Source organism: Siniperca chuatsi, linkage group LG19 (genome assembly GCF_020085105.1).
Source record: "Siniperca chuatsi isolate FFG_IHB_CAS linkage group LG19, ASM2008510v1, whole genome shotgun sequence".
Lineage (NCBI taxonomy): Eukaryota > Metazoa > Chordata > Actinopteri > Centrarchiformes > Sinipercidae > Siniperca > Siniperca chuatsi.
Window position 1 is genome coordinate 7880434 of NC_058060.1, and position 18670 is coordinate 7899103.

Consider the following 18670-nt stretch of genomic DNA (forward strand, 5'->3'; position numbering starts at 1 on the left):
TGCGCCAATGTCTGGAACATCAACGCGCATCATAGCATAGCTTTTTATTCTCCTCCAGCTAATTTGGCTCTTTGAAAGCAGTTTGAGGATTGATTTCTTAATTCTGGATGAAATTATCTTAAGTAACAGTGTGCACTTATTTTGAAATAAAGGCAAAATGAGTAAAGAGTTGAAACCATGATCAGCATTCATATGACTGGTTGAGTGCTGATCATGTTATTGCAGTTACATGAGGTAGGTGTGTCGGGAACCCTCCCAGCATGCACTAAAAACTCTATAAAAAGCAGCTTTAATTGCATTAACAATTTTAAGTAAAGTGAGTTCTGCAGTTAATCTTTTAAATTTAAGTTTCAGTGTTCAAATGACAAAGAGTTTATGTCTTTTTGCTCACAGTATCTCAAACTACATTTGGACTGTGTCTTCTTTAATGTACAAACTTTTTGTTATACTTTTTGTTGTATATTTGATCATGTATACGTATAGGTAACTTGTCATTATGAAAATTTAATTGTGATAATTACATCAACAGATTCTAATGATTTCTCATTCTTTAAAAATCATTATTATATCAACACACTTTATAAATCTAAAAAAGCAAGACATTTGTATTTGAAAATTACTTCACATATGGGGTTCAATATAAAAAATCTTGGTTATAATTCATGATCCAGCTAATTGGCAATAAGCCTGAACTTCTGCAGGTTGGGGCTTAAGGACTTGTTGCTCTGACAAAAGGTCCAGATGAATTTAAAACCAGCTATGAAGAACCAAAAACTCCACACTCGTGTCAAATCGTCACAATCTAATCTCAGCTCATTATCTTATCATACTATCTTATCAAAGGTGTCATTGAAGTGAAATCAGTGTAGTTCGTTACGCAGATAGAAAAGGAAATGAATGTCTATAGAAACTGTAGAATTTCTACATATTAAAATACCTTCACACGTACATGTTTCAATTCATTGAGAGTGAGTGCGATATCTGTTCATGGCAATTTCAAACCAGACTTCTGTTAAATCTGATTTCATTCAGTCCTTCCATTCCCCAATTTGATTTAAGTTAGAGTAACTTGTGTCGGTTTTGTCTGAAGCTCAGGATATGTCTGGAAGGTGCCTCAGTAATATGTGACAATCAATATGTGACAATCCAGCAGCAGGCCATGCCCAAGGTGCAGCTCTGGCCACTTTTTTAAATCTGCAGACTTTAAACACTGTATAGAAATATTATGTATTATTATGTTAAGATACTCCGGTTGCCACTCAGTGTACAAATCTAAGAGTTAAAAGTTATGGATTAGGGCAGTTATTGTTTGAAGCAGGGCTTAAAACTTAACTGTGTGCTTTCACAAGACTATCCAGTGGACTTAGGTGTATGGTGTTTGGCTAATTAGACTTCTCCTCAGGAAAGTGTGTGCCTGTGCAGATCAGTTTGCCTGGGAGGCTTGCTGGGTCAGTGGTTTTTGTTGTTGCCTCACAGTGAGGAGGTTCCTGTTTTGATCCTTACTATGGCTAGCTTTCGTGATGGTTCATAGAGATGACATCACAGGGCTCAACAACAAGGTTTGCCCGATTGCCCGGGGCAAGTAAAATGCCACGTTGGGTAAAAAAGAATTAAACGCACGTATTTTTCCGGAGCTGATGATGGAACATCACTCAGTATTTTGATGTCAGGAATATGATTTATTTTTCAAACATTTTAGATTTGTTTCCAGTGAGATATTATTGAGTTTATATAATGACTTTTCTGTTAGAAACACTGTTGCTGCTCTAGAAACAAGGTTTAGGTATATTTAAAATATTCAAATTCTAATCCTGTTCTGAATGTATTCTTTTTTAAAATAATATATATTTTTTTAAAAGCAATTATTTAGTAATGAAAAAGAACCGATAAGAGCATCAATAAGAATAGTAGTATCACTAAAATCCTAACGATAGCCTCCCTGCTCACAAGAAAATGGCGGCGGGTAGAGAAAAAGTTTATTTAGATCATTTATCACTCACTCACAGTTAGGGAGTGCATCTCTGGGGAGAAGGAGAGGGGACTGTCACACCATTTTCGATATGCAAGAATCTTTGCAAGAGTTTGCTGCTTTGCATCTATGACACACTGTGTCCTTGTTCTGATTCATTTACTTTATTTCTAAAGATTAAACATGACAATTAACTTTAGTTATTGTTGTTATTTTTTTTGCTTTTACCAAGGATGTAAACGCTCCAGGGTTCAGTTCATCCGGACTAAACAAGACTGGTGTGAACCCGCCCTAAGGCTCTGTGAAGCTGAAGCAAGCGCAAGAGCATGTTGCTTTTTTTTTTTTTTTTTTTTTTGTGCTCTGGTTTTCCAAATACGTTTAGCCAGTGTGTAAACTGTAACCTGTGTCCTTTGGGATGTGTGTCCAATATATGTTATGGTTGACATTCATAAAAACTGTAATAATGGCAATGTTGAGCTGATGTTATTCTGTCATCCAAAAAAAAAAAGGTAATTATTGTTATCTTGACATCACTGTGATCTCTGGGAAGGTCAGTCCAGAAAAGCAAAGGACTAATTGACATAAAGATGCAGACAAACTAAAACAAAGATTTCACAGATGATCAGTTCTATACAGGTAAGACTGAGATGTTTTTGGAGAAACCTACAGTCTTTATGTGTTAAACTGAAGTTATTCTTTATGAAGGCCTGCAATGACCACTCTTCAGTGGACTTTAAGGGTTGCAAACACAAGTGGGTTTTTTGCTCGACATTATACTAAGTAGAATATGTTGTGGTGGTTTTACTATTTTAACTTTTATTGGGTTGACTGGACGAGAAAGGACTGGGTCTGTCCTTCAAGTGATGAGATGGTCCAGAGTGAACAGTCTGAAAATGAACATATAACTACCAGAATCTTGCTAAAATCTCAACAAGTCATTTAGAGAGGACTGCACAATCTCCAGACTTTCACTGCCTGAGCAAAGAGCTTAGACACTACCATTAGGCTGTGACCTCTGACCTCTGGGAGTGCAAACCTCCCCGTGAATCACCAGTTCAACCCAGTAGTTCAACTTCCCACTTTCAGAGTTTGCGCCCTGCAGCACAATAACGGCTGTGATTTATGGAGTGTGTGTTGTCCCCTGTGAGTCATAAACACTATTGTCACAAACTATTTCTGCCTCGCTTGTGCATGCACACACACACACACACACACACACACACACACACACACTCACACATAGACAGGCTACTGCTACTGTCTTATACTACTGCAAGGCCACATGTAGAGCAGCTTATGCATGTTTGTAAAACACAAAAAAGTTTTTTTAAGGAGGGTAAGTCCTTACATCTTAAATCAAGAAGTGTCAGTGTGTCATAAAGGGCTTTTTTTTTTCCACATAGAAAAACAATGTATGACAATGACATATCATTGTACGTAATCACAGGTGAGAAGTGGGTGTGTGCATGTTACACACACACACACACACACACACACACACACACATAATCACACAAATACACACACCTAAAAAGCAACAGCAGTTGAAGAATGTGCTGTTGATGAAAGGCAAACAAAAGCCTCACATAATGCTCATTATCATTAAATGGCTAAGTTTACCAAGATTTAGCAAAATCTTGAGAGAATAACTTCACTTTTATGTCATCCTTAACAGGCTGTAGAAATTTCCTCTTATGCAAACAAACACTGAATGAGGAATTTAGGCAGCTCTGCTATAGTGACAGCCTTTGTCAACTAGTGAAAATTCCCCTGTGGCGCTTATTCATACAGAGCCAATTACTGGTTGTTTATAAAAGTCTTCTTTTGCCCTAATCGACCCAACAGACTAGTTGGCTGGCTGACATCATACGTTGGAGGTGAGACAAACTCCTGTCTGTGGGAGACACTCGTTGATTTTCCAGTTTAGCTTAGTTCACCAGGTTTGTTTTAGCGCACAAAAATAGACTGAATGTCCCTCCGGGGCATACCGGTTGCTTCTGGTGTGAAAACCGCAGTCCCAAACTGTTGGCTAAGTCTCACTGTGTGTAGGCAGATAGTAACGGGCTAAAGAACTAGTCTACTGAGGGAAGCCTTGCACTGGTATTCCTCTGAGACAAAGTCACCTCCAGGGTCTCTGCATTATTGATGCCCTGCCTGCCCAAAGCAGCCGCAGCCTGCAGAGTACAACACTGAGAGAAATATGACACCTCGCTACACACATAGATGCAGCACTGCACACACTGGAGGCCCACTGCCTGTTATTATCCATAGGCGCACGTCCATAGTTTACAGCATGATACAAAGGAACGGTACTGGAGACTCAAAAGCTACATTTAATGGCCATGAAGAACTTTCAAGGGCTTTCTGGTAATTAAGTTTAAAAGATTTTCACACATTGTACATTGTGAGGAGTTGCAGACACTGTAATTGGGCAACACCCAAACATCCATATAACTTTACAACTTTGTTTCGGAGAGCAAAATGCATCTACTCCACCCTGACGGAGAGAGAAAGACAGGGGTACTCACCCACAGGGACAGAGAAAGAGGAGGGGAGACTTCATGTTTGAACATTTGCTTTGTTAACACTTGAGTTGGATAGTCCGCTGCTAAAACTCGACCGTCACGTGACAAAAAAGATGTTGCACCAGTGCACCACTGACACCCAAAACTGACCACTTTTCGAATCACAACCCTACATTAACCCAAATGTACATATTAAATAACAATACACTACTTTTCACACTACTGAGAAACTGGGTGAGGTGATGTTTGACCTACTTACATAGAGTAGTTGGTTACTGTACTATTAGTGTCTCCACAATTACTCTATTAAAAGATGACCCATGCTTTTCTTAAGCTTCTGTAGTGGTAATTCTTCTTTTCAACACAGTGATACTTTTTTCAGATTATTCCGCCAAGCATTACAAAAATCACACATCAAGTAAAATCCATTTGTATAGCTAACTACCTGATTTTCACTTAGGATAAATCAACTTACATTTAAGCATGTATTTTAATGGCAATACAATGAGTTAAACAGAAACTTCATATTGGTTTAGCGTCAACAGTTGGACTGCACTCAGTACAGTTTTAGGCACTTGTAAATACAAAGTGAGCATCCGGGACAGTTGCTATCGGCCTACCTTGGCAATGAGTACGATATTGGCTGGCTGCTCTCAAAAATGGGACAACTACAAATTCTCAAAGTCTCAAACTTCCCCGATCGTTCAATCATTGTCACTGTTCCAAAAAACAACATACTTCACGATAAATCATTCAGCTCATTCAACAAATCAGTTGCGTGTACAGTATGTGGGTTAGTGGCTCAGTTGCTCTAAACAACATCTTGCATTTAGACTGAACAAAGTGCTCAGAAAGCCCAAAAGAACCCACATTAATGAATCATTCTTCCAAACGACTTTTTCAAATGGAAACAAGCAAAGAATTCCCACACAACTGGCAGAAATTTGCACTTGTACTAAGAAACGTAATTTTAAAAGAGTCGACTACAAGGAATGGCTTGTTAAGATGGATATGTTTGTGGTGCAGGCACATATGAAAGTCTAAAAGAGATATATGTATATTTCTTTTGGCCGACAGTGAACATTTCCCCACTGTGTGCACTAAATGAGTGGCAGTATTAGTGCCAGAGAGGTTAGCGAGGGATCAAGCTGGTATTACAGGCCAGCCCGTCAAACACCGAGCCAAATCCTGCAGCCTCTTAACACAGAGACCCACCAAATATCTGCCACACCTACACACACTGAGCCAGAGCAGAGACCATTGTCATTTATCTGGAGTCTCATTCTGTAGCTGTGGAGAGGATAGAAGCAGAGAGCCAGAGAAAATATCCTACCGTCACTTTAAGTCAAAGGCACAGCCATTATTTAGACAAACGACACCTGATTTTCCAAGCTTTTCTGATTTGGCATGAGTTGTGTGCTAAACCTCTGTAGTCGTCCTCCCTGCTGTGTGATCTGCTTGAGTGGGGGATTTGTAGTTCCTAAACCTTGTTTCTTCAGGACTACAACTGCACATATCACCCCTCATGATAAGTACAACGTGGAAAGCTGAGCATCTGGTCTGGATAAAAAAAAAAGCAGGTCGGACTGCTTTTTGTGTGTGTGTGTGTGTGTGTGTGTGTGTGTGTGTGTGTGTGTGTGTGTGTCCACACAGGCCAGACATGCTGCCTCATGGCTCAGCATGAGCTGGAACCGCTGCTGCGTTGAAGCTTTCACCAACAAATTAAAACAGACATTATCACATGAGGATCTCATTGAGTAGTTTCATAACGATACATCATTAAGCCAATTAAAGAGTAAACCTTCAGACAGGATGTGCCGGTGATTAAGAGGCATGACAGACTTAAAAAACACAGCAGTTTGTTGTTGTATGACAGAAAATCTGAGAAGTAATATCAATTAATAATTTTTTTTTTTCAAAGTTCTTTAAACATGATATCTTCCTTATGGTCCTAAAGCAACCATCTTATTGAACTTATGGCCACATGAATGTTCAAAAACTATTTACATGCATTACTTAGTAAATGGCCAAAATGTAGCTTAAAGTAGTAATTGCATAATTTCCATAAAAATGTACCTTTTGATTCAGTCAGTGAAAAAAAAAGAAGATTGGACTTTGAACTGTAGACAGCTCACAGTCTATGCTTAAGCCTAGCTGGCAGCTAGCATGTTGGCTTGCATCCCAACGCCATGTTTTTATTAGCTTGTTTATTAGCAATCTGTCTGGAGTGCCAGGATAGGTAGCTTGTTTGGGCAGCTAGCCAGTTTCATCCCATCTGAGACAAGTGGTCATTAGCAACAGCGGGAGGGCTTTACACACACATGCACACACACCTTACACACATTTACGGTCTTGGGCATCAAAAACTTGTGGGAATATGGGACATGCAAAGTAACATGCATGATTTGGCAACTGGGGTGCACAAAAGAGAAAATTGTAATTACATTTGCATGGGTTATAAGCATGAATGTATTTGATACCATAAAGCTAAAATAAAAATAGAATCAAATATATATCCTATAATACATCCTATGGTATATGGTTAGAGTATCAGTTGCTTTATAACATGGATATGGCTAAATGGCTTACTAATGCCTAGAAGCTAATAAACCTTGATGAGCAGATAAGCACAATGGGCTATAAGAAGCACCGTTATTATGTCTCAGTTGCCAGACTGAAATGTCCTTAGCAAAACACAGAATTCTTACAGGGACACAGTTCTAAAATAATAAAGTATTTCTGATTCTGATTCTCTAGTTATCCCTGACCTCTGACCTCCCAGTGGACAGGAGAAAGCAAAAGAAGATAGACTCTTCATCAACCCCCTTTAGGAAATGGACAGTTTCCTAAAGGGGGTTGATGAAGAGTCTATCTATCAGTTTCAGAGATCAACCAATAGAAAGAGAGGGTGAGGGTGTCATGTTACTGAGAGGACACTTTAGTCTCAGACCCTGAGGCAGATGGCCCATCCAGGCCATCTGCTCAGCCTTGGACTGGGAAGAGGAACAGTCAGATTTGGTGCAGATGTGAAATATCTGTGTATTATTGTACGATGGATATAGATTTTCATCATGTAAAGAAGCTGTGACAGACTTTAAAGAAAGTTATCAATTACCTGTCATTCATTGCCAGTGTGTCATTGTCTTTGCATACTCACAAGGTTTAGTCATAAATTAGGGAAAACAATGACAACTGCAAACATGCCAGTGCCAATCTGCAACAGTATGGGTGTGCAGACAACTAACTCGAGACAGGAAGACAACAATGAATGAATGTCCTCATTTGGATGTGCCACCTTGAAGCTATTGTTACTCAGAGCATTCAATATTCAAAACAGCCGCGCCAAAATTCCCAACATAAACTGAGCAACATAATAAATCTCTGTAATTTTCAATTAGCAACTCAGCTTGCCAGTTTCTACTTGAACAATGTCTAACATTGGCTACAAAATACTGCAAATGGCACTGAAAGTCAGTGTAGTCCCTGCAAGTGAAGGCCTGCTAGTTCAGTAAAATTGGTTGAGTACTGCGAGACTCTTTGTCTACTTACACAGGCAGCAGTCAGCATAATTTCGGCACACTTTTGTTTATTATTTCATAAGCACAGAGGTTATGCTTGCCAGATGGGACCTCTAAGCGAGCCAAGAGAAACACAGAGCACAGAGTGAATCATCAAGAACAGACAACCCGCAGTGGAGATGTCACGACACACACAGCTCTCTCACAGACTGCAGATGTGGAACACAGAGAGGTCTCAGAGTGTTTTCTAGGATTTGTGTTTGTGTGTGTAGAGGAGGAGGTGCCTGGGATCTAAATGTGGAACAAACATCAGGGAAAAGAGGAATGCCATTTCATTGTTTAGACACACAGTTAAATGTCAATGAGGATCTATGCTATGGGAACTCAGTGTGCTCAGGTATTCACCCTAATGTGTACATTATCACTTTTAATATCTAAATATTACAGAATATCTACAAAGTGGCTATAGTTGCGATTCAGGTTGACGACTGCGAACGTGACCTCGCAGAACATGTCCAGTCCAGAAACCATGACGTACAGAGGAGTGTGCTGGTCATGGTTTGTGAAGACGCAACAGACCGTGACCATGAAACCCTCTTACACACTTTACACAAGAGCACACACCTCACATTTCACACAGAAGAAAGGAGGGAGGATCAGTTCATTGAGAGAGAACTGTGTGTGTGTGTGTGTGTGTGTGTGTTTTCAAATCCCAGAAGGTTCAAGAACAACATATGTAGAGCAGAGATTGGGATGGCCAGCAAGAGGGCGTGGCAACTCTTTGGTTTCACATGTTGAGACAGTGCACCATGCTCGCCACCCAATAATAAAATAAAGTTCTCTAATACCATATATACTATATATACCACACATGCAATATTACAGTAAGTATAATTATTGCTAATTTATTTAAAGTATGTAAAATAAAAAATATGTATGAAACATACTGTGGGCATACAGCTTGGCAACTTGGAGATCACATAATCTCAGCCTACTGTGTATTTACCACCTTGTTTTTATGGTTCATCCATTCTCACCTTGTCATTCTGGTTATTCTGTTTGTTTTTAAGAGGTACCTGAAGCCAGTATACTGTAATTAATTTGTTAGGCCAACTCACTCTCAAGTTATGCAGCTCTGTCACACACTATGCATGTCTGTCAAGGCAGAAAAGACAGTTAATAGGTCCACCATGGAAACACACACACAGTAGAGCAGCCAGTCTTGATGACAATATGAAGTGACCATGAAGACGCAACCTTCTGATCTGGAGTCAGACGTGCTACCATTGCACCACAAGGTCTGGTCCTCTGTGGGGCACGACTTCCAGTTCCAACCTGCACTCAAGTCACTCCCAAGACATCGGGAGACTGTCGGGACAATGGAAGCCTGTTCTTCTCGTCATCTTCTTTGTGACAGACAGGAAGTCAGGTCATCATTAACAGCGGTTAATGATGACCTGACTAAAGGCAGTGCTGTGAAAATATGTTGTGCAGTGAATGCCACAGTCAATAAGTTAACTTAGGCCACTCAAGGCAAACTGCAATTCTCCTGCCTCTTGGCCATATAAAACTGTTTAGTATAGCCTATAATGTGAAAAATATATATATATATATATATATATATATATATATATATATATATACACAAAGATACTTCTTATAGAACCCTTTTGCATCACACATATAATGAGTAGTACAGTCAGGATGGCAAACAGGATACTGTATATATAAAAAAATGAAATAATGAAACTACTGATGTCAATGTGTCAAAAAATGTTTGATCATCTAAATAACTGTATGTGGCATTGGTCATAGAGATATCATACTACATCTTCTAAATTGAATGGATTATATGATAAATGGTCATTTGCCAATGCAAGGTTTTGAGTCATGTATTAGAAACACGGTCCAATTTGAGGTATCGTAACACAGTAAAACGCCAGAGTTTCCAGAATCCTTGTCAGGAAAAAAAGACACACAAGACACAGTTAGACAGAGGGAAGAGGCAGGAGAGAGAGAGAGAGCTAATGAAAGCCACTTTCCAAAGGATCACCGGGGCAAACATCCAAAATCCACAAACACTGACGTCTGAAACTCCGAGCCACAGAGAGTAACAGAAAAGTGAGGCACTCAAAAATACATGAGATGTAAGGAGAAAGTCCAGATGTGTGACTGTATTTGGAAAGAGTTGGACTTTGTGTTTCTGTAATCGCTGTGTTTATGCCTTGCCAATCCTCAAACTGAGCCCTACTCAAACAAATCCATTACCTGGTGATAATAAGTGATTGCTTGGACAAGAACTGACAAAGTAAAGTGGAAGTAGAAGCACTGTGTGTGTGAGGACTATCATAGTTCAATATAAGCCTGCAAGTAACAGCTCTATTTACAGTAATATGTCTCTGGAGGATCTGCATCTGTTTGTGTGCGATTTTACGACTGCTGGAAGAGGAAACATGCAGGGCACTTAGAAAGGGTCTGTTTTTTGTCTAGGGCAGTATTGCAAGGAAGGAACGATGAAAGAAGATGCAGCAACAGTAAACTAGGTGAAGAGCTGCATTTAACAATTGCTACTGCAATTTGCCTGAACTTACTGTAAACCTACAACACATCATCCAGGTATGCATGCTTTTACTATGCTGTTCTTGTCATAAGGAAAACCACTCATGCCTTGCCCACAGCATGGGCTCTGATCACAGTTGCACACAATATGAACTAAGAATTATCTCAGTTGTAAGGTAAAATCAACCAATTCTTGATGATGATTGATCGATCAGTACGCCATGTTACACAGACATTGCATATATTGTATATACAGTACTGTACAGCTGTGGCCCACTTCAGTTGCCTGATTTCCATTGCAGCTTGAAGTGCAACATCTCAACCTGGATAAATGTCACACTTGCCATTGTGCATAGTGAACAGGTACTATGTTTTAGTCTCATATCACCATTTTGCTTTGTAGCTGGGGAAATGCACAGGAAACAGGCGACACATAGCAGGCTGACTACAGGCAACATCAGCGGGAAACGTTCGTGTAGGTTAAAGGAGAGAGACAGAAGGCACTCACCAGGGCTCTACCAACTCCTTTAAACTCCCCCTATAAACACTTTATGTTTGTTAACAGCTTGACGTCTGGGTTTGATTTTCTAAGAAACATCATGTAAATACAACTAGAAAGTTGCACTTACAGCTAAAACATCTATTAATGTGGAAATCCTAGATCAGGATGAACAAAATGTAATCAAAGTTTGGTCAAGAGCAATCTGTCTCCTAGAGTTCAGCCAAATTCATGTCTCACTATCAGATGGATGAGGATCTGAATCTTCACGGAAAGAAACGATCATCCAAACTATCTGCTGTTGTGTTCAATGGCAGAGGTAACAATTTCAGAAAAAAGATGCGATGGGTCAAAAAGATTTTGTGATGCGACGGTAGGATATCTGACTCCAGATCAAACGGCTGTATGTTCAAATCATGTCGAGGTCAGTGCAACGGAGCAAAGCCTTCAAAGCTTCAGTCTTCTGTCTGGAAAGAGCCTTATGTGAGCAAAAATGAACAACCTGCTCATCTCATCATCATACTTCCCCAACATAACCTGCTTTCTGGGATGTCTCTTGCATTTTGTAATTTACTTGGTTGTGCTGACGGAGTACTCCGCTATCAGCACCTCCATTAACGAGCTGCCAAGTGGCAATGGGATTTGTTCTTGTTTGTTCTAAAATGTAAAAAAAAAAACACAGCCAAATGATGTGGCATGCAAACACAGATAAAAGCATGGCGTTATCGAGATGAATTAGTTGAAGATCCAGGCCAGGAATTTTCACCACATAATGGCGTGGTTTCATGTCTCCCTGGGTTTTTGTTCAGGGTTAATGTGCTACCTAATGTTTTTATTTTGGAGCTACTCATATTTGTCTGTTTAAATAGAGGTGCCATTTGCCACTTTTCCATCTTTATAAGTGCATGGCTGTGTGTTTATTTAGTTTGAGCATTTATTATGTAAAGTATATTATGCAGCCAAAATCATTCACTATTCTCCTATAGTGCTGACTACTGTTGTATGATAATGAATAGGCTTCCATTTACTTTGCAAACATTAAGCAGGGCATTTTAATCTTTCATTAATCCAGACAAAGCTTTGCTGAGCACATGTACTTCTTTTAAGCACTTCTGTGCATTACTCTACATGTTTGCACCTTGATAACGCCCAGCATACAGTCCAGCCTCTCAGCAACTCCACTGAAACAGCTACAGGGTTCTATTGAAATTAATCATGGATCACAACCCCTGTAACACACAGCTTCACATTCGGCAAATGATTCACAGGTGGTTGGACAGATTGTATTTGTGCTATCCAAGCAAATATCTCATAATTATCATGTAATTATGTTATAATTCTGACATAAGGATCTCAATAAATCAGGGGTCCAGCTTTACTTCAGCCTTGGTTTGAGATGTGAGGAAGTGCAACTTGACAAGCATGCATCTTCTGTCAAAGTCTACTCAGATTTATTGAGATCATTAAGAATCGTGGGATAATTATCTCAGAGTTATGACAATTCTTTTTTAGAATCATGACAAACTATGTCACTAATGTAAAAAAAAAAAAAAGAAAAAGAAAAAATCCAGATGAACGCAATCTGCTTCTGTATCTTGGTGAGTCCCCTGTGTCTACTCTAAGAGCAAAGTTAGGGAGGAAACACACATGGCCACTTGGCCACTCAGCTGCTTTTCTGTTCACTGTCTTGAAGCTTGGCAGCATAAGCAGCATTCAGAGCCAAAGTCTGACGGTGACGCCTGGCTCACACACACACTGTCAGCAGCCAGTGTGCAGACGTGTGTTTGTTTGCAGTGTCACTGAAAGAAACTTTCTGCATTAATGTCACTATTCTGGTCTTATCAGCGTAATTGTGACTAAACGCTGGAATACAGCATTACCAAAGTCAAATCTGAGGAGTCTGAGAATATCCAGATTGAGGGACACGGATCCCCCATTCCCTCTGTACAGACATAAATATGGAGGAATTGTTTGTCTCCAGCACACAAGAACAGCAACACGCTTTTGCTGTCAACACCAAGAGACAAGTCTCCTCTTTAATATAAAAACATAAATCATTCTCTCCAAGTCTGTCTGAAAAACTTTATAATAATTCCAGTCACCATCGATCCACTATAAAAAACTTTCCCTCCAAAACGATGTAAAGTGCCAAAAAGAGGGAAATCCCTAACCTCAAAAACATAATGTATCTTCCTTGTGTTTCTGCCTTGTAATTTTTCCGATTTTCCCATGGTGCCCTTCTAAAGGCAACTGAGTCTTCCAAACGTAATGACATTATATTTACATGTAACTTTCAGGGTACCCACCCACATCTAAGGAAGTGCCTGTGAAGAGAGAAGCAGTACCATTCAAGATGTGCACTAAAAAGGGGGTTTGCATGTGAAATGTTCACTATGGTACAGAAGCACATTAATAGTGTGTTCACATGGGTTTGATCATCTCTCCTCAGGAGCACCAGCTGGAAAATATAAAGTTTAAGAAGTTAAACAATGGACAATATTGAATAAGCCATGTCTCCAGGCTGCGGCGCTATGACACTGCTCCTCCTACTCTTACTACTACTACTACTACTACTACTACTACTACTACTACTACTACTACTACTACTACTACTACTACTACGACTACTCTGTATTACTTTCTCCTGTCTGCTAATGGACTAACCACACAACCTTCAAAAACCTTGGAATGTACTGCACCACTTTATTCTCACGTCTTAACATGATCCACCATCATGCTCTTCGCTTTTATCTCCAAATCAAAATGTCTCTGATGTTTTTCTCAACATTTAATTTGAAATGTATAATCAGATAATGAGTGTGAACTGGTGGGTGTGAATATCTTAAAAGCATCTTGCAAGATTGTGTAATGTAAAGAGAGTAAAAAAAAGAGAGAGACGGGGAAGTATATGAGAAAGAAAGGATGATAGCAAGAGAGATAAAGAAGAAGAAAAGAGAGGAGAAAACAAAATACGGGAGACAGGAAGGGAGGGTGTTAAAGGAGGATAAAAGAAAAGACAGAGGTGGAGATAAAAGAGGGAAGACAACAAGGTGAAGAGAAGGGAAGGAGGTTGAGAGAAAATAAAGACGATGTTGAGAGAAAGCACCGAAGGCTGTGCTGCAAGGTTAAATCTAATGAGCTCAGTGTTCATCGACGAGTGAATTAGGGACACAATTAAGGCAGGGAGAGTACAAATTTCCACACACACACACACACACACGCACACATGCATACATACACACACATCCATTCTAGGTAATTTCAGGACCTGCTGATGCTTGAAACAAGACTGTAACGTAATGCAACCTCAATACATCTCATTCCCTTTGGCTGTGCATGAAGACAGGGTGTCGCTAAGCTGAAAATAACCTGCAGGGTTGATTCAAACCAGCTCAGAGCTGCAACTGTGAAGAACATGGACACTTCCATAAGAACCATGAATTCAGTCCAACCTACAACATCGCGACAGAGATGAACAAATGCAACAGGCTCACGCCAGTGAGGGCACCAGCCAGTGAGCCAACTTTGCTGAGGTTCAGTCTGAGACGCAAGGTGATGTAAGTGGCATTGTATCTGTTTGACTGCCTACAACCCCCCTTGCTGCTCCATCACCCCGCCTCCCACTCCGCCCAGTACTTTCATTGAGGCTGCTCTCATTAAAGTCAGTGAGTGATGGAGGAGAGCACCATCAGTCTCTTTAGGACCACCAGAGCTGAAGGCGTGGTGTGAGAGGAGGGCCACTGGAGAGGGAAAATGTTCTTGTTTCACCCCGATGTCAGGATTTATGTGCAACCCCCGGCTGGTGGTGATAAGAGTAAGAGGGCAGGGGTGGAGGGGGTGGAGAGGGCGGTGTGGAAATTGTGCCAGAGTCCCATGCAGTCTGTTTGTGAAGATGAAGAGGTGCAAACCCACTGTAAACAACACTGGGCTGATTCAGATACTTTAAAGCAGAGGGAGCTCAAGTGGGAAGGTGCGTGTTTACTTCGGAGCTAGTTTTTCAATCGATTCCTGGCCAGTGCAAAAACCCTTTGGAGAACCTGTTTTGTTTCTAAAGGACAAAGTGCTTTTCATGCTATTCTAATCAGCTTTTTCCTGAACCCTCAGAAGAAAGCAAAAGCCTGTGGTGCAATGCTAGAACTTCTGACTGCAGCTCAGAAGGTTGTGTGTTCACATCATGTCAAGGGATTTCAACTAACACAGCTTATGACTCTGGTTTCTAAAACTAAGCTGATGATTGATGCAGTGTTGCTGAAGCCTACTCCATAGTGGATTCTTTTATTTTATTTTTTTTAGCCAATCTGAATGCCACAATGATCAATATGTGGTGAAAGCTTATGTGCTCCTTGACTACAAATTTGAGCTTAGAAGAAAGCAGATTTTGCCTGGTTTTGCCAAATAATGAATGTCTAAGAAAGACCTGAAACTTGGCCATGGATCAACTGAGATCCGAAGGGGGAGTTTTTGGGAACACTGAGGCCAACAGGCTGAAAAGAGGTGATGAAAGTTTAAGTGCCTTCGGGCACTCTGTCATTTGCTGGGAAATTTGTTTGGTTGACAGACAGAGGGTTGAAGCTGACAGTGAGAAACCGGCTCAACCAGATCATTTACCTGCACCTAACAGCCAATACACGGAAACACACGTACACACACACACACACCCACACACTCTCTCCAGGACTACATTACCACATGCCGAAGCAAAAGCAAACATTCATCTGTAAGGAAGTTGCAGTGTCTGACACATGTACTACAGGTGGAGGATGTTTACATAGCCTTGCTTTGTAGAAGTATTCAAATTCATTAGTACACAAGTAGACGCACACACAAACACTCAGAGGTCTTGTTCTGTCAGAGGTACATCAGGCAGCAGACTCTGTGGTGTAATGTGATCAAAGATACCTAACACCAACTGCCAGTCAGCCTTCTCTCTGCTAAGAAAAACCTACTGAGCCAGTCACTTTGTGCAATAGCAAGGATGTAAAGACAAAAACCCAGTGAAACCTCCAGTAGAGTCTCTGTACAGAAATTAACGCATATACCTTAAAGGGGTGCTCCACTACTTGTAATGTATATCTTAGGCCTATCTTGAATGTTACTTTTAAGTAAAACGTTTTAACTACAACCAATCCTGGTCAAGAAAAAGCCTCTTTATGCTTACAGTAAAGCTCTGACTGTTTTCAAGAGTTACTACAATACCCAGCAGGCCCAGACCATTTCTTTATTATAAAACGAGGATAGACATTTTTAGCATTCAGAAACAGCAATCTTCTATCCTGCCAGTTCAAAATACATTCCCTCCTGTGTACAGAGAATTCAGAGACTGCAGCTATCATTTCTGGTCCCCATCTTTTAGGCACATGTTTTGGAGACGTGAGAATTTGTTTTCAGGAAGCAGATGCTATTTGCAGGCTGTCTCCTACCCTCAGGCATTACTGATCACTGATCATAGGGTGTGACATGGCTGGCCTGTCAGTGGCAACTCAGCATCCTCGCAGCCTCAGAAAACAGATGAGCAGAAACCCATCTGTCATCAATCTACTGTAACTCTACTGCAACAGGAACACCCAACCATGATTCCTCGTGACATCTTCAAGTCAGCCTAAAGTGTCTCTCAATTGTTTTTGGGGAGTGGAAATGATAGCTGAGCAGGCTGACTTTCACTATTCAATGTTGTTATAAGACACAGAAGTCTAAGACTATGAGTCAGTGTCCTGCAGAAACGTAGCAAGGTTTTTTAAATACTGAAATAACTGGTTGAGATTTCTCCGACTGCAGCACATTTTCACATTTCCAATTTGATCCAACATGTTGTACCCACAGTGTGAAATACAAACTCAAAGTTAAATTTAAAGTCATTATTGGGGAAAAAAACATGTTTGTAATGAATTCTTACCACACAGAAAGGTCAGGACAAACACATGAACGCACTGTGACCGTCCCCTGATTTCACATTTAAATAGTTCCCATGTCTTTCAGCCGCACTTCCTTAGTCTGTACCGAATGACCCCATTTCATGGTCCAAGCAACAACTAATCATACCGCAGCATGTTCTGTGACCAGAAAAAATGTCTGGGCAGGAAATTACTCTGCACAGATAAACCAGAAATTTTACATATTCATCAGTCAAATTCTCCCAACCAAATCTCTCTGTTGGCCATCAAAACCAGATGTGCTGAATTTACGACTCATTTGCAAAAACACGGTGTCATACTAAGTTGAAAATGAAAATGTGAATAGTAGTCCAGTCTACCCATGAGCCCACAGCTTAGTGCTTTGGGATGAGCTCGTAGTTGGTGCATGTTTTTAAACACCAACCTGCTTTCTTCTGCACTTGGACTGGACACCAGCACCTTTGTATCTATCAGCCTATTTACACTAAATGCACAAAAACAGGGAAATGCCAGCAATTATATATTTTTTATGATAAAAACAAGACAAGATCATTGGATTCCTGAGATGTTTGTACTGTTGCCGGCTTTCTTCTCACAAACACAGGTGAGTATAAAACCAACATCGTCAAACAAACAACATGAAATCACTATCGTTATTAATCTGCCAGAGCACCAAAGCAGACTGCAGTCAGATATTAACCTTTCAAGTGGAGCTATCCTTGCAGCAAACCAGTGTCAAGATGGCATTTCTTTGTGTGATGTGGCTCTCCTTAGGTGTCCATGAGACAAACCATTCATCATGCTATTGCACCTCTGGGCGCACGTCAATTCAAATCAAAGGCATCTCAGTCAACGTGACAAAAAGACTGAGTCATCTCTGAATCGTTTTTCTCATGAAGAACTTGGTAGCCTTGGGCTGCGATCGCATAATTGTCCTTGTCGAGGAGCAGTGAAGAACTAGTTCACTTACTCAAAAGGCCATGCACAGTGAAGCTACAGTCAAGGTCAAACAGCAATGCTCTGTGTTACGGTAATAACAAACAGGACAAACGGCACCAGCAAACTAAAACTAGACGATGCGTGCATATCAAGAGAATTAGCGGATTTCTGCCATAAATCTTTTGTCTGTAGGCTGTGGGAATTTTCAGCAGAGGGTCCAAAGTGAGAACTTTCAACATCAGTCTCATTCATACGTGATAGGACTGCTGAATGGGAACACACCAGAAACTGCCCATTTTAGGCCTCAAGTCATTGTGATAATAATACCAATCTAAAAGATCATTCATCAGCGTTAAGCCACATTGAACTCCTGACTACTTTAGTATATTTCCACAACAGAAACTCACTTGAGTCAGTGCCCTGAGAACTGACGAGAGTGAATTCCCAGCAAGGGAAGTTCTAACTTTGATTTTAAATACTTTAAGCTCCAGAGCACAAAATCTGTCAAAAAACCTTTTCCCTTGCATTCATTAACTTCACAAAGAGAAAAATACACTCCAGCACAGCAGCAGAGTTTTCCTATCACTCTGTTCATACTGCACTGCTTGATTCGAAATAAATCTGTCCAAATGACTGCAATATCCCAGAGTCCCGCCAACGTCTAAGCCCTTCTAACATCACAGATTTATCTTTCTCCTGTAGCCCTGAGCATGCCATTTCCATTTCACAGCTCTGTCTGGATGTTTGAGAGGATATCTGGGTGGGCAGAT

At 40.4% G+C, this 18670-nt stretch overlaps 1 protein-coding gene across 6 annotated transcripts in view; it reads right to left on the bottom strand.

The window, feature by feature from the left end:
- Window positions 1–18670, bottom strand: part of LOC122866596 (partitioning defective 3 homolog) — a 344331-nt gene that overhangs the window by 312055 nt on the left and 13606 nt on the right. The window lies entirely within an intron of this gene.